This window comes from Amborella trichopoda, chromosome 3 (genome assembly GCF_054954075.1).
Source record: "Amborella trichopoda isolate Santa Cruz 75 chromosome 3, AtrichopodaSantaCruz75HAP2 v2.0, whole genome shotgun sequence".
Classification (NCBI taxonomy): Eukaryota; Viridiplantae; Streptophyta; class Magnoliopsida; order Amborellales; family Amborellaceae; genus Amborella; species Amborella trichopoda.
The window spans coordinates 51,471,019-51,484,134 of NC_142338.1; positions in this window are offsets into that span (position 1 = coordinate 51,471,019).

Consider the following 13,116-nt stretch of genomic DNA (forward strand, 5'->3'; position numbering starts at 1 on the left):
AGATGACCTATTTGAAGATATTTGGGCATCAAAATAATATGTTCTAGTGAAAGTTTTTTGGTAAGCTCCAATTAGATTTGTTTAGAGCCTCGCTCTATATAAACTTTTTCTATCTATAAATTAGATTATTAAGACAAAATTAAGTGATGGACATGTGTTAATAAAATAAAGCTAAACCTTTATATATAAAGATTATGGGGGGCACATGCTTATTCAAATAGACATAATAAATCCCTAAAAAAACAATGTTCCTAAATTTTAATGTTTAGACTATAGAGAAGAGAGAGATGCCAGCGTGTCTCCTAAACATAGTGAGAGAGATAAAGAGAGAGTCACGCGGGGAGAGAGAGATGGGGGGAATTCATTTTCTTAGAATCTCCTAAAATATTGGGAGAGAATATTAAGGAGATGTCTCTTAAAAAGAGAAATATAATATTGAAATATGTATCTTTACGAAGAGAAAGGATAAAGCATTCACATCCTATCTCAAGAGACAGAGATATAGACTTCCCCATCATGAAGAGAGAGGGTCATGTGGTTAGAGACAGGGATGGATTTTCTCTTTCAATAAATTTATTTATGAAAATAATTTGTGGGTTAACTATGTTTTTTAAATATTTATAAAAAAAAAAGAGAAAAAAAGTATAGTTTGTATAGAACGAAGGCTCTAAACAATCAAATTAGAACCTGTCTTCAAATAGCCTCGAGAAATATGAAAATATTTTTTATAGCCTTAAAATATATTTTCATCTTTATTTACAAATTTTAAAGCTTTAAAAATAGTGTAGATTGAGAGATCTATGAAAACTTAAAACTTGAAAATCTTGAAAATTGACAGTCCAAAAATGAGTTACAAAATACACTATTTTCAAAACTTGAAATCCAATTTTTAATCATGTCCATACATCTTGATGTCGAGATGATCAATTTGAGGATATTTGGGCATCAAAACAACCTATTTTAGTGAAATTTTTGAAGTGGACTCTAGTTTGATTGTTTTGAACCTCGGCTCTATATAAACTTTTCCCTTACATAAAAATTGCCATGATTTATTTGAGGATATATTTTAACTCAGATATATATTACTATTACAAAAACTTAGTGAATTTTTTATTAGGAATTTAAATTAAAATAATCATTGCGCTGATTTTGTGCCTTTTTACATTAGGGCGAGCTTTATGTGCTTCCCCTACACAATAGAAGTTATATTCCCCTTATCCAACCGCTCAGTTTGAATGGAGGGTTAAGATTGTCCCAATCACAATGTCACGTCTTTACACTATTTTATTTTTTAGTTTTTTTTTTATAAATTATTTTGACACCAAATATGAAAAAAAATATTTTCAATAAAATAAAAAGACCAAAATACCCTTGAAAATTTGAAGGGGTATTTTGGTTATTATATTTTATCGAAAAATTATTTTTAATATTTTTATAGGTGCTCGCCAATGAGAAGATGACACGTACCAAATTTCATATTCATACAATTTGTATAAAAAAAACTAAAAATAAAATACTTTGAGAAGTCGGATCTAAGATCAAACGGTGAGTGACTCTCTTGATCAAAATTGGACGGTTGGATGGTAGGGGGAGGATAAAACTTCTATGCCGTAGGGGAAGCATAGAAACTTTTCCCTTATGAAAATAGCATGCCAAACATAGATACGGGCTAACCCATAATTTTTCTTATTTTCTTTTTAAATTAACTTTTTTTAAACTTAAATTTTTTTTTTAATTAACTTTTTAGAGTTTCTTTATTATTTACAGCACATATTAACGTCCAACCACTAGAACATACTATGCACTTACTCTCGTAAGCGAAAAAAAAAGAAGGAATATTTTGTTGATAAAAATTTTAGGTTTTCGAAAAATCTATGAGGTAACTCTATGTCTCAAAATCTAAGAGGGTTCTTAAATCTTAACAAATTTGCTGCTTTTGTTCTTTGAACAGGCGCAAAAGAAAGGAGATCATAACATGGGCAAAGCTATGTTTCTTTTGTTAATGTCGTCGTTGCTTGTGACTGGTTTTACCACCGAGTATGCGGTTGGTGGTTCTTGTCGTTGGGAACTTAATGTCAACTACACAGCATGGGCTTCTGATTAGATATTTTTCGTGGGTGATGAGCTCCGTAAGTTCTTTATAACTTCTTCATAGAAACCTTTTTCACTCCTTTTCTCTATTTAGAAACTATGAATAAGAATTTTAGAAAACAGAAACCTCATTTATAGGAAAGATCAGAAAAGTAGAAAATATTGCATAAATCAAATTAGAAAGAAAAGAAGATTAGTGGGTTCTTCTTATTTTCAAATTTTGACTTCTTGCAAACTTCTTTGTTTATAATTACTTTTGTACTTCAATTAAAACTTATTTTTCCTTGGTAACTTATGTCTTGGTTTAAACATAAATTTCTTAATTTCAACTACATTAATAGAAAAAAAATTAGATAAGCAACAATACCATGACAGTTGGAATATTGCCTTTATTTTCTGAATTTCAGTTGAAGTCGTACTCAATAATAATGAAAATTATAATTACAACCAGAAAGTGATCTCTTATATATTGATATCATGTTATAACTTTCTGACAAGTTGAGTTTGAATCCCTTATGTTTTCTAATAGATAGATTTTGGATTCAAAGTTTTAAGGGTTTGGTGCAAAAAATTCTCAGGATTATTTGAAAATCGATATTTTTTAATCTAATTATAAAATTTTAAATTTTATAAAATGGTTAAAATCAAGTAGATCTATAAACATATGAAAATCTTGAGAATAGACTATTTAGAAAATGTGTTGCAAGATACACTATTTCTGGGACTCCAAATCTTTTTTTTTTTTCCATATTCATACTTCTCTACATCAAGAATATCAATTAAAGGCTTTTTCAACATTAAAACAATCTTTTCCGATATTTTTTGAGGTACATCTTTAATTCTACATTTTAAGGTTGCAACCTTATATAAACTTTTTCCTTTTTAAAATTCTTAGTATAAAAATTAAGAGTGATTGACTTTTTCCAAGTTGAGGTCTAACTTAGCCGTTCCCATTTTTAATATTTAAAACCACAGTTCGAAAAACTTTATTGAGATTTCCAAGTTGATTATTCGACTCAGATTTGGCCTCAACCACCAAATTTGAATGTATGAAGTGTTATAACAATGGTTATAAAATACATAGATTTGCATATTACATTATTTCCATGTTAAATTCCGAGTTTAAACGATTTATAACAACCATGGAATGGGTCATGGCCACTAGAATGGTTTTGAAAAGGTTAAAAAGAACAGGGAAGAGTTTATAGAGAGCTGGGGCTTCAAAAATTTCACTAGAAGAGGTTGTTTTGATGCTCCTATATCTTCAAATTGATTATCTCGAAGTCAAGATGTATGGACATGAGAAAAAAATGGATTGTCAAGTTTGGGAAATAGTGTATTTTGTAATGTATTTGTGGACCGTCAATTTTCAAAATTTTCAAGCTTTCCTAGATATGCCCATCTACACTATTTTTGAAGCTTTAAACTTTATAAATAAATATAAATATATTTTAAGGCTATTACAAATATTTTCAATATCAAAACCACATTTTCGGACACTATTTGAAGGTAGGTTCTAATTTGATTGTTTCGAGCCTAGGCTCTACACAAACCACGTCCAAAAGAAAAGGTACATAATTTGTTGTAACCCATCGTTATATAACATAACAACCGTTATTGTCATATACCGTTTATTTGAAAACAATCAGTGGAAACCAAGTTATTACAACATTATTTTTCACTTGTTTTGTAATTATTTAGCTTTTGTTTCTGATCTTTTCACATGTTCTATAATGACCTTTTGGAAAAATTACAAATATAGCTATTTTTTTAAGCGTTATTACAATCTCACTTAATTTCTTTTTGTTAGTAATACTCTACCCATTTTATATCCGTTATTACAACATTTCGTTAATATTTAAAAAAAATGACCAAATTGCCTTCTCAGATTTATAAGATCAGAAAATTATTTTTGCATGAAATGAGTATGATTGAATTTTTCAGATTTTCAAAATCCAAAAAATTTTAATTTTCGGATTTGTAAAATCCAAAAATTACAAAGTAAAAAATAAGGCAAATTAAGATCCAAAAATAGGGAAATTTTGGACTTTGAAGGTTCAAACTTTTTATTTCAGATTCTAAAGATCTAAAAGTAGGAAAATTTCTGACCTTGAAGTTCCAAATTGTTTTTTCTTTTTTATTTTGGATCCTGAAGATTAAAAATTAGGGCTATTTTGGAATATTTTTTTTGAATGTATGTGTAATTTTGAATGTAATACCTAACAATTTTAGGTAAAATGGTAATAATGGTTAAAACAATGGATGTATTTGTAATTTTTCATTTAATAATGGTATCTCTATCTTGATATTTCTCCAAACGCTAATCCTGTATCCTGCATGGAATCCATGTTTCCTTTATGATACCGTGTTCCATACTGTAGCTGTGGTCGATAGAGAAGATTATGACGAGTGCACGGCTAGAAATGCTATCAAGACCTTCACTGATGGTAACACCCTCATTATGCTCAACGAAACAGGGCCACGCTACTTCATTTGCTCAGCTTATTGCCATTGCCAAACTGGGTTGAAGCTCGAGGTCAATGTTAGTTCTCCAGCAATGGCTCCATCTACTCCACCCACTAGCACACCCAACGACGAGTATTTGGTACTGACCCCGGCACCGTCTGGTCGACCCAAAGAGTATTCAGTACCGCCCCCTAGCAGTGGCACCACTACCCACTCGCATCGTTTGAAAAACCGTCGTCTTGGAGTCGGAGCAGTATTCAGCACTGTCCCCTAGCAGTGGCACCACTACTCACTCGCATCGTTTCAAAAACCTTCGTCTTGGAGTCGGAGCAGTGCTTCTAGTTGCATCAGCAGCCATGATCTCTCTCTGAAGTTTTTCCTCCCTCGCTATGGCTCAATCTTATAGTCATTCTTGCAATATGGAACCATTTAGGGGGATGAGGCCTGCCTCAATTTATCCAGAGGCTGTTTCGTTTCATTGTCTTGAGTTTGTTTGGTTGGTCTAGCTTTCTCAAGCGAGATGAAGGGGGTGACTTTGGGCTTTTTTTTTTTATTTTTTTATCATGATGGATTTTAACAAAATTTTGCGATGTCTACCCTATATCTTTTTGCGTGAAGGGAAAATTTAAGATCATCCCCTTCCTTAGATCGGGATCGGGCATGGGATGGGTTAAGGGACACCACCCTTCTTAGACATGAGCTTGTTTTTCTTCCAATTCAAAATGGTACTTTCGCACATATTTATTTTCTTTAGGATGTGTTTGTTTGGTGGAACTTTTCGAGAGCGGGAGACTCAAGTTCCACCAAATTTAATTCTGAAATTGTTATGCCCCACTGGAAGCCGCCATTCGGAACTCACTGCTTCTAGCATGCTTAAAAACAAACATCAATTCTTAGGAATACGAATAGCAGTGAAACGGAACCTCGAACACTTAAAAAAACGAGAAGGGCAAGCTTTCATCCTCCATGGAGAGGAGAGGAGGGGGAGCTTGTCCCCCACATTTTAGAACTGGCATGTCATTTTGAAGTTTGATTTATGTATTTTTTTTTATTTTTTAACACATGTCCAAAAGAAATTTGGAGGGTTTGTGTCACATCGGTGAAAAAAATATAAAAATAATGTGAGCAAAAAATAATAAAATATCCCTTAATTTTTTAAGTGTACTTTTTTCCATTTTATTTATGGAGGTATTATTTTATATTTTTTGAGGTGTGTGATGGCAAGAATAATAGATGTCTCAAATTTAAGCTCATTCCCATGAATATATATAAAAAAAGGAAAATTTAATTACTTTGATATGCTCTCAATTGTCCGAGTATCATAAATAGCCCTTTTAACGAGACAATTACATGGAATATTTAGTATCTTTAAAAAATACTACCCTTATTTTCATCCGTTCCCTTTTTTTTTCCCAACTCAGATAAAATTTGATGTGTTGGGCACGTCATTTTGGCGCATTTGAGTTGATTATAAGACGTAATTCAAATAAAATAACAAGAAAAAGTTTGTATAGGTTGTCTACCTTATACTATAAATGTGCACCTCACAAACTTATCGGAGAAGGTTGTTTCGATGCTGAAAATTCCTCCAAGTGATCATCAAACCTACAGATGCTGGACATGATGGACATGAAGAAAGATAAAATATTTTCAAGTTTTAAAATTAGTGCATTTGAGACTCGATCAACAGCATTTTGAAAGTTTAAATGTCATAATTAGGGGGTGGAAACGAATTCCGAAGCCATTGTAAAAGTTTTCAGCACCTAAATTGAATTTTCCAATAAGTTTTGAAGGTGTGATTACTTTGATTGTTTAAAGTGAGCAACTTATACAAATCACACTTACAATAAAATATCAAAATATACAAACCACACTTACAATAAAATATCAAAATACTCCTCCGAGTAATTTTACGAGTTTAAAATTTTAACAAATTTTTTTGTACATGTTACACAGGTGTATCAGAGTGAGGTGTATAGATGACCAAATTTTTTGCTCAATCTGATGTAGAAAAATAAAAGAATAAAAAAAAAACAAAATTAAAATACTGATAGATGCTCTCAATCATCTATTTGTGTTAATATATCACCACATTTTCTTGTCCTTTCCTTTTTATTTGATTCTGACTATCCAATTTATTGGACCTATAGGGATGAGCTATGATTTTAATGAACGATTAAAACTGGCTAATTTCTATGTCTAGAATTCCAAGTTCATTCAAATCAGTGTTTTAAAAATCGGCGAGTCGAACCGGACTCGCCCGGTTCGACTCGAGATCCGACCAGCCCGTGCCCGTTCCATCATAAAATCGGGAACCGCTCGGTTCTAGAGAGAACCGCCCGGTTCCCATCCGGTTCAGCCGGTTCACGCACGTGCTCTCGTTCGTCCGTGTGCGCTCACACGTGCAAGGTTGCCGATTCACTGTAAAGAATCGGATGGTGACATCATGTCTCGGCATGTATGATGTTTTCAAGGGTAATTGGGATATTTGTCTTAAAAAGACAGGTAATTTTCGATATTGTTGGACGGCAGTACCACAATCATATATAACCACGTGTTACCCCATGTACCGTTCGCTCGCACGCTGTTGAAGAGCTCAACCTCACATCTTTTATAAACTTGGAAGTCGCTTGATATTTCCGATGTGGGACAATTCCCGTTTGCCTTCAACAGCGTGCAAGCCATCGTCACACAAGCTATTAATTATTGCAAGCCATTATCCATATGTGTAGCGTTTTAATTTAGCGTGTCAAATTAATAGCACTAATAAACGGCTATATAAAATTAAAAAATAAATTAATAGCACTCATTAATTTAGTGTGCCAAATTAAAAAATAGCCATATAAATTTTTTTCATGTTTATTAGTAAAATAGTTTTTTCGATGGGTTTTATTACAATATTTTATTTTTATTTTTATTTTTTTGTAGCTATTGTGCATATTGCCGATAGGATTTTTTTTTGAATTTTGGCATCTTTATTTTTCATTTTTTTGGGTAAAGTTATTTTGAATCTTTTAATATAATTACATAAGAATTTATTGGTGGTTTTATTTTTAATTTTAGTCATATGATATGGAAGCCTTCTAATAATTTTTTAATCACTTTTCAATTAGATAATATTCTAAAATATTTTTAATTTGTTATTATTTGTCTAATAAAATAATTATAAAATGTAAACTAACAATTATAATTTCAGTATATAATATTATAATTAGTTAAGTTGTAATAATTTTGGATTATAGTTAGTTAGGTTGTAATAATTTAGGTTTTTTTAGCGGATTAGGGTTTTTCGCCAAAACAAGATTTTAATAGCCATTCTTTCATTGATTAGTCTACACTTTATAGTAGTCCATGTATAATTATATATTTTATCCATGATAATTCTATGATTTTTTTTTATGTGATGCAAATTTAATATTTAATTAAGTTTATACAGGGAAAGAGCATCTCAATATATACAAATTGATGAGAAAAATGAAAGTTAATTATATAGTATCCTCATTTCTTATTGGATTCCTAAAAAACAACATTTATAATGAATTTTAATCATTTTTTCGGATTTTTTTGAAGCTTTAATCCGATCGATTCAGCCGATTTCCGATCCGGATCACCGATTCACCTATCCGGATTTGTTTTTGAGATGCCCGATCCGGATCACCGATCCGCTTTTTAAACCATTGATTCAAATATAATAAATTCCTTGATTTCTTAGAACTTCCAAGCAAGTTATCAGATGCAGCATTTGCTAATTCCATTGAACAAAAACCCAGATTCCAGGATTCTAGAACTTCCCATTTCGAGACTATTTACGATACCCAATGCCAACCACTCAAATTAGATTGGGGCATCTATGCTGGTCACAAAGGGACCAAATTGTACATCCAGTCCCATGGGCAAAGCAAATGGGCGAGGGATTTTTACAGCTCGAAACTTTTCAACTTAATCAATTATAAAAATAAAATAAAATGCCTTTAGATTAAAAACTTTTAGATCTTATCGTCCATTGAATGGACAGTCAAAAGTCAATAATTGTGCTTTTCTTTTGAGCTCCAAATCATTTTTCTTTTAAATTGATCTTTGGATTGAATAACGATGTTCTAAAGGTTCCAGATCAAACAAGTCACCCTGGTCTCTCAGCTTAACATGCCTTTTTGGATATGGGAAAGGGGATGGAGTTGGTAGTACTTCTATACTTTAGTCCACATCATGCTCTCCAATCCCACTTACTGCTTTGGAAACCTAACTATTTAAAAACGTATAGGGCTTGTATTCCTACTTAATTACATATTTGGTCTTTCAACCGCAGGTCTAGATGAACAATTTAGTGAACTCGACTAACAAACTTCTTTCCATTAATTAATCAAAAAGATAGAGAACGATTTAACATTACGTCTCCCATTCAAGCATGTTGCTCATGAATCCACCAAGAAGGATTTTCAAGGCATCATGTTCCCCAACATGTCAATTATTATTATTTACTGGTGGTGAATACGTGGGTAAGATGATAAAGTTTCTAACATTTCAATGGCAATGTTAAACCATGTGTATGAATTTGTTTGTTGCTAGTAGGGAGTACTAGGTCAATACACATGTTAAACCGTGTTGCATTGTTGAAATCAGTGGTTTAAAAAACGGATCGGTGCCTTGGATTAGACATCTCAAAATCCTATTTGGATCGGTAAATCGGCGATTCAGATCGGGAATCGGCTGAATCAGTAGGATTAATCCTTAAAAAAAATCCAAAAAAATTATTAAAACTTATTATAAATGTTGTTTTTTAGAAATCCAATAAGAAATAGGGGTACTATATTATTAACTTTCATTTTTTTCATCAATTTACAAATATTGAGATGTTGTTTTCCTGTATGAACTTATTTTAACCATTAAATTTATATCACACAAAAGAAAAATCATAGAATTATCATGGATGAAGTATATAATTATACATAGGCAAGAAAAATATGGTACTTGTTGTATTACCCTTTTATTTTATTTTTTTGACAAGATATACTTGTTGTATTACTTATTAATTTTTTGACGAAAAAAATAAGAAAATAACAAAAAATACTTGTTGTATTAAGAAATACCTTTTATTTATTTATTTGACAAGAAACACTTGTTGTAGTACTTTTTATTTTATTTTTAAACGAGAAAATAAGAAAATAACAAGAAATATTTATTGTATTAAGAAATACCTTTTATTTTTTTTGACAAGAAATACTTGTTGTATTACATTTTAGTTATTTTTTGACAAGAAAAATAAGAAGATATTGTCTTACCTTTTTTTTTGCTTGTTGTATTACCGTTTATTTTTTTGACAAGAAAAATAAGAAAATGATGGGTTTTTGGGATTCCCGATCCGAGGCACCGATCCTTTTTTTAATTATAATATAGCATTATAATATTGTCTTATAACTATTAATTATAATATAATATTATAATATTACATCAAAATAGTTTAAAAATATTAGAAAAGACTTCCATATAATTTAAATTTTTTTAATGTATATAAAAATAATTATATTGACATAAATTTAACATAATTATATTTAAGTTATTAACATAAACAAACAACAATTTCATATAACTATGTTAATTTTTGTAAATTATTATTCTTGTGGACATTGACTATGCGTAAAAGTAAACATAATTGACGAAGGATCACTTTAGTTGACTAAAGACCACCCTCACATACCATGAACTTTATTAGATTGAGGTCACAATCACGTAGAACAACCTTATTAACTATGGCGACTCATTGCATGTAAGATAACAACAAATTTGTAAGAGGGCGTGGTTTGTACTGTAATGATTTTGCATGCACGCCGATGGGAATTATCCCACATCGAAGCATTAAGGAAAAACTGCCCGGTATAAAGTGTTTGCGACAGGTGCATGTCACGATGAGCACCTGTACAGGTTTGTGATGTGTCCCTCATGATATCGTGATGCGAGTGTTGTCGATATATTATCGCCCTCGAAGTGGCATATCCGCGATGTTATTACCCTACAATTTGCCAAGTTGCATATCCACTGTTATGATATGCCTTACGAGTGACATATCCTGTTATGACAACGGTTTACAATGCACGCAACAAATATGCCTCCCAATTTTTTTAAAAAATAAAAAATTCAGAGCTTATCCCTATCGGTTGAAATCGCCCGTGTCACTGTAAACCGATGATTTATGTTATCGCCTTACGAATGACGTGTCCTGTTATGACGACAGTTGAAATCACCTGTGTCACTGTTGTGAACTAGCGATTTATATTATCGCCCTACGAGTGATGTGTCCTGTTATGACGATGGTTGACAACGCATACAACAAATATGCCCCCCCCCCCCCCCCCCCCCCCAATATTTTTAAAAAATTTTAGAGCGTACCCTTACCGGTTGAAATAATTTAAGAGCTTACCCCTACCAATTCAAATCGCCCATGTCACTGTTGCGAACCTACGTTTCGTAGACGTGTCTTGTTATGACGATGGTTGACAACGCATGCACAAATATGTTCCCCAATTTAAAAAAAAAAATTCAGAGCTTACCCCTACTGGTTGAAACCGCTCGTGTCACTGTTGCAACTCATCGAATCACTATAACGAATAGTTGATTTATCGCTACGAATCACTGGTTCGCCTCTAGACACACCCAATTTACGGTTATAAGTGAGATTTGGCACGGGATGACCGATTTCCAAATCAAATCGACCAATTCCCTGCTCACTCAACGACTTTTAAACCACTGGTTGAAACCCATGTTGTTAAAGATTGTTCTTAGAGCACTAAAATATTTGGAGATCAAATATTACCTCTTTTTTTTTTTGTTGGACAAGAATGAAAACTTTTATAGATGAAATCAATTACAGTACACTGGTAACACAACATATCACCATGAAAAAAAATAAAAAATCAATTAAACAATGCAAAATTACAACACAATTCAAAACCCCTACTACATTCAAATACAAAAAAAAATTCATCTTCTGTAGATTTAACAGAACCACATTTATCTTCCCTCAACAAACAATTAACTCAGTTGCATCCACTCCTGATATGCCAACGTATTCTTCTCCCTGTATGCATGCACAAAACTAGAATTCTTTCAATGTCACAGAAATCTAATACTTCAAGTAACATCCTGAAATGTCATGGAGCTTCCCACTCCTTTTTATGAGATTAGATATTATCGACATTCTACTTAAAGCGCCATGCATGACGGGCTGGCAATGGGTGTAGCCTGGGCCAAGCAAGTGCCAGCCTAAAGCCCCATATGGCTTATCAGAGGCCCGGCCCAACCCTAGATAGGTTGAGGGGACCTAGCCAAGGCCCAGCCCTAGGCCTTGACTTGGTGGATCAGCCGAGCCCTGGTCTGGTTCAGGTTAGAATTGAATGAAAAAGAACCCTAAAAAGAAAAAACCGTCTGAGGCAAGCCAGCGATGGCCCATGACCTAGGCATGGCCTTTGTGCTGACGTGGTCCGATCCTGGCTGGTGCTCGCGCCAACTGTTGTGGCTTGGGGTCTATGTCTTTCAGGGCCAGGCCCAATGGGCTTGGCCACTCCGCCCATTCCCAAACCTAGTGATACTCCCGATGTGTTTCTTTCTTTCTAGATGCATTTGGACATGCTTAACTTGGGCATTCTTGTACAAGTGTGCATATTATGGGAGTTGTGACCTGCAAACCAACCTCAAGTGAAAGCTACACTCATTAGTAGCCAAAATGTCCCACTTCCTTTTAGAACCTAGAGATGTCAAGAGAAATTTAAATACTTCTCAACCAATTAGAATCTTGAGAAAAATTAGGAAGGGGAGAATGTAGTAATTTTTTTAAAAAAATTATTAACAAGACGTATTAATGAAAATTACCATCTTTATTTGATATAAAAAAATCTCTACGGATTTGTTCTCATTTATGTTTCTACCAATCATCTCCCTTTTCCCGAAGTTATAAAAACTTCCAAAAAGCGTAAAGTGTAAATGATGCCTCATTCTAGTGTGGTATCTTTCCAAGAAAAACTATCTTAGAGATGGGTGTAGGATTTAACACATCCTAATGGACTTAGAGATGGGATTTGATGCTTTTCTAATGGGACAGATATGATGATTTACAATTTATAAAGAATTAAAATGAACAATGCAAAATTAAAATTTAAAATAACCTATTTTTCAGGTACAAAATGCTTTTTTTAAATTCATGATTATGGTGGTCAAGCTTATTGACCCGTAAAAGTTTTGGTCAACCAAACAATTCATCCTCATCATCCTAGAGCCTTTTCCCAAATTATTTGGAGTTTGGCTATACGAATCCTAGTCTGCCATCCATTCTATCAAAGGTCAAGCAAAGAATTCTAAGATGAAATAAAAATAAGTGCAACGGACCAAGGATCTATCTTTCAAATTATTTTTCGGCTCTAGTTTAAGGGTGACGTTTGTATAAAGTTGCCTCCTTATACTACAAAAGTAAGACACACCTATAAAATTTACTTAGAGATGTCGTTTCGGTGTCAAAAACCTTGTGATGGCTTCAAAAACTCTTTTTTATCCTGAGTTATAAAATTTAAA